This window comes from Brienomyrus brachyistius, chromosome 14, assembly GCF_023856365.1.
Source record: "Brienomyrus brachyistius isolate T26 chromosome 14, BBRACH_0.4, whole genome shotgun sequence".
NCBI lineage: Eukaryota > Metazoa > Chordata > Actinopteri > Osteoglossiformes > Mormyridae > Brienomyrus > Brienomyrus brachyistius.
Genome location: NC_064546.1, coordinates 15613967 through 15618255, shown reverse-complemented (window position 1 = coordinate 15618255; position 4289 = coordinate 15613967). Strand labels below are relative to the sequence as shown.

General features: G+C 49.3%; 1 long non-coding RNA gene across 1 annotated transcript; it reads left to right on the top strand.

The window, feature by feature from the left end:
* Nucleotides 1–1778: 1778 nt before the first annotated feature.
* LOC125707811 (uncharacterized) lies at nucleotides 1779–4026 on the top strand. The gene is made up of 3 exons (XR_007382364.1): nucleotides 1779–2686; nucleotides 2779–2860; nucleotides 3033–4026. It is a non-coding gene; the product is annotated as an uncharacterized LOC125707811 (long non-coding RNA).
* The last annotated feature ends 263 nt before the right edge of the window (nucleotides 4027–4289 follow it).

The window sequence follows — 4289 nt, the reverse complement described above, 5'->3', positions numbered from 1 at the left end:
GCGGCTCTGCCAGATCACTCCTCACAGGCCGGCTTGTTAGGGATGAGCCACCAGGCCGGTAAGGCGAGCGATGTCCGCCGAGTACAGGGGGGTCACGCTCGCTTCGGTGTCTTCCTGTCCGCTGGCTTCTATTCATCGCTGAAAGTAAGATAAAGTAGCTGTCAAACCCGCATGGTGCATAGCGTGAAACACAAGCTTGCAACTCAGTCCATCTGTGGCTGGTGCAGAATTTCTTCATGGGGTCCGAGAACCTGCATTACAGTCCTCACCTGCAGAACCTGCATTACAGCCCTAACCCACAGAACCTACACTGCAGCCCTCACCTGCAGAAGCTAACGTGTGTGAGTCATAGCAACAAATTAACCCAGAATGCAGCTGCTTTGAGCTAAATCAAGGTTTCAATTTTCACTTAATTATCTATGTTTATACGGCAGCTGAAATGTGACAGCTTCTGTTTAGCGTGAATCCCGGACGCCTTCTTTTGATAGGCTTTACCAGATCTGTGCTTCCTAGATCATCCCAGGGCGTTCAGGTGGCCTCGTGTTTCTACTGGGCACATTTGCAAAACGATGGCCAGCCATTCTCTCTGTAGTGAAAATTTAAGGGCTGACTGCCCCCCCCCCCCCCCCCCCCCACTGGCATGATGGCCCAATACGTTTACAAAGCAAGCACACGCATGTCCAGTGCAGCCTTATTCATGTTTCATGCTCCATTTGCCCTGGGCCCGATTTTCTGAGAGGTGATTGGTTTGCTCGTTACTGTGCCGAGTGTGTCAGTGTGTGCAGTGGGATGTGGGTGGGTGGGCCGGCAGAACAAGCCGCGCCGAAGGGGCACGGATACGATCTTGTTGCTCCACGACTATTCAAGCCAGAGGTAATCAGGTTAGTCAGCAGCATCCTTTAGTCTCTTCACACATAAATCAATCGCCGATCAAATTTCCAGCCTTCCTATAATGAGATCCTTTCAAATGCAAGACGCTAGTTTGATTAGGGCACACAATGCAGGCTCCTTATGCAGAATTTCATTTTTCCGCCGAATGATTAAATTGCAGGGGACATCAATTTATTGCCGTCACCTAGCCAATTCGCTTCCTGTGAATATTTCCCATCTCTCCTCTGTCTTCAGTAATCATGCTGCATTGTGTGTTTGTACTGTCTGGTTCTCAAACACTATGCAGGAAGCCCAGCAAACCGTCAGCCGAAATCAAACCAATACGGTCATTCCGGAATCCATGAACCGGTGCTTAACTACCAGTTTACTTTTATTTATTTCACAGACGCTTCTATCCAAAGGGGATGTACGCTCAAGAGCAGGGTCAGGACGTCTCTGGAGTAGCTGAAGAGCAAACTCACTCAGTTCTTGTTTTGTTGGTTTTGAGGTGTGACTGCCAATGAGCTGAAGTCAGGCTTCCTCGTCATATGTTACAGTACTGGGGACCAAATCTTGCTTATGCTTTTGTTGAAATAACAAAACTCACGAAGTCCACGAAAATGTTCCTGAAGGTGTTCTTTGAGTTTTGCTCTTTCATTAGTCTTATTCAAGGGCCGAATGGTGACATCACTCTGCTGCCTATGGAATTAGACTGAGTGACCTAACGAGTTCAGGCACAAAGTCAAAATCTACTTAGTCACGCACTACCCCATGAGGGAGAAAACGGTCCCTGTCACTGCTGGGCCATTTAAGGTCCCATTCACACTGTGGTCAATATTACAGGAGCATCCCAGAAGGATCTGCGGAGTTGGGTCTGATGTGGAGGGTGGGTATGCTGTCCTCATGAACGCCTCCTCTCAGGTCCAACAGGCTGACTGTGAGTTTGCTCTGTGTAAATGTTACCTCGTCCTGGTCATGGACATAATGTGATTATTATAAACATTATTATCTACAATCTGGGGCTGTCTGCTAGGGAAGGTGCTCTTAGAGGTCTAATTAAAGTTAGATGGTGCCTGAGTAGGTTAATGTCAGATGGTTAAATGTGCAGACACGTTATCCTGATGATATGACAATCTAACGAAACTGTGTCAGGTGTTTGTGGAACTTGGTACAAATGAGACCATCATTAAAAGCAGGAAAGCAGTTCTGTAGGATCATTTCAGAAAATTACGGTCACAACACCTCTCTCTCTCTCTCTTTCTCTCTCTCTCTCTCTCTCTCTCTCTCACACACACACACACACACACACACACACACACACACACACACACAAACACACATACACACACACTTTCCACCTCTGTCCTGGGAGTACTCTTAAAGTGTTCCAACTTTAGAACACTGCTCTCTTAATGTTTTATTTATGCATATTATCCAGAACACGGCAGAATGAACCTTGTGTTTCCTGTGATTACAGCATGCAAGTATCCAGGTTAAAGTTGCTGCTGTAGAGTGGCAGGTAGGGGGCGCTATAGCCTTGGTCGTTGGATTGCTGCCGCTTCAGGGGACAGTTTGAGCGATGTGGGGCTCGTTGGGCCTTGGGGACGCGAGTCCTTCCTCTGGCCTTATCGCTTGTCCCCAGCAGTGCTCTGAACTAGTCTGAAAGGGTCCATCTTTCCCATACCTCTCCATCACACAGCCAGAACGCACTCCGGCTAAACACCGGCGAGGCCGTGATGCTCCGTGCCGAATGCCGACCACGGTGTGTCTCTGCGTACGAGTGGCGGGACTCCATGCCTCCAGGGGGTGATAAAAGGTGAGTGGAGTACTGCTGTATTCATGACCGTTGGCAATATTGGCAGTGACTCCTGCCTTAATTTCTGGATTGTCATGCTGCCCCTCTGCCAGACGACGGACAGTCAACCTGCCTGAGGTGTGTCCTGTCTTGGATTTAAGGTTACTGAAGGAGTCTGGATTCAACACTTATTAGGTAAGTCAAATACCTAAGAGCAATGATTGTGTTTGCTCAGGGAAAAATAGCACTTAAAAGACTGAACTGGACCCAGGGGACGATAGTGGCATGTTGCTTTAACTTTTACCATCCCTCTGTGGTCATGGGCCCATTACATGTGTGTGTGCTCTATCATTTCTATGCACAATAGGCTGAGGAAGCAGCTGCCAGCACGACAAGCATCTGTGTTCAGCGGCCAGGGCCATGGCCCAGGAGTGGCGTGGCACTGGAAAGAGCGAGCAGTATTACTGTGAGGAAGACCTGCATGAAAACATGGAAAGATAAGCGCAGCGCCGGACCGATAAGCTCCTAGCGAGGTCATGGTGTGAGTCCAGTCATCGAGCACGGGACCTTTTTGCCTCTTTCCACGTTCTGAATGGGTAGAGGTGCAGGAGAGGGGAATGAACCCCATCCGGGCTTCAGGATTAACAGCTTAATTTTCTCCAGGTCCTCGAGCATCTGAGCCCTCCGGTGTGCCTGTACGTCTCGGGCCTCCTCATTGGTTGGGACTTCCATGTGACCATTTGGAGCACTGTGCAGATCCCTTGCACATCCTATGATGTAATCCTTTGAGGGTTTTGGCTCAGGGTCTACTGAAATCCAGCGCCGTTCTGACGAGAACAACCGAGTGTCCGATCGCGAGCGAACTCTCGATGAAGCTTTGATCTGTTTCGGGAACGCTTGCTGTTTCTCACCAATCAGACATGTCATGGCCCAGAAACCAATTATTCCTCATAAATCAATTTGACTTAGCTTTTATACCTGAATTTTCTCTACCGAAACTAGTGGCAGATGTGTGCAGCCGACATTATAGGCAGCACTAGATTGCCTATTTTTCTAAAGGGCCTATTTTCTTCTGTGTGAGCTCGCTGCGAATCGTAATTAAAGGGAGAGATTGGAGAGGCCCCGGCGTTCTGAGGCTGGCCTGTGACTCTGCGATGCCACAGTGTCTCCGTTTGTCAGGTCCAGCTCTTTGCTCTCCCAGGTAAGCGTGGCTGAAAAATGGAGCCTGTCACTTGTCCTAGTTATTGGACAGTGGGATTATAACGGCCGGCATTCTCGCTGCTGGCCGATTGGTGGACGGGGTCACATGATCTCCCAGCAATGAGGCGGCACCCGGCAAGGCGACCTCTTCAGAGGGAATCTAATTTCACACCGGCTTTTTTTTTTTCCTCCCCGGCTCCACGTTCCTCATCTCCGCCGTGTCTTTGCGTCGGAGGGCAAGGTCAAGAGGAAGCGAGTGTTACTGGGGCCGGATCATCCTTCTTCAGGGATCGATAGCTGGGTTTGCCGGGAGAACAGCGCCTTTTGTCTTAATCGAGAGTGAGATTAATTAGACGTGACGTTTATTAACAGGCAGTGGCAGCCTGGCGGAGTAGTATTGACTGTGGAAAGGCCACAAATAAAC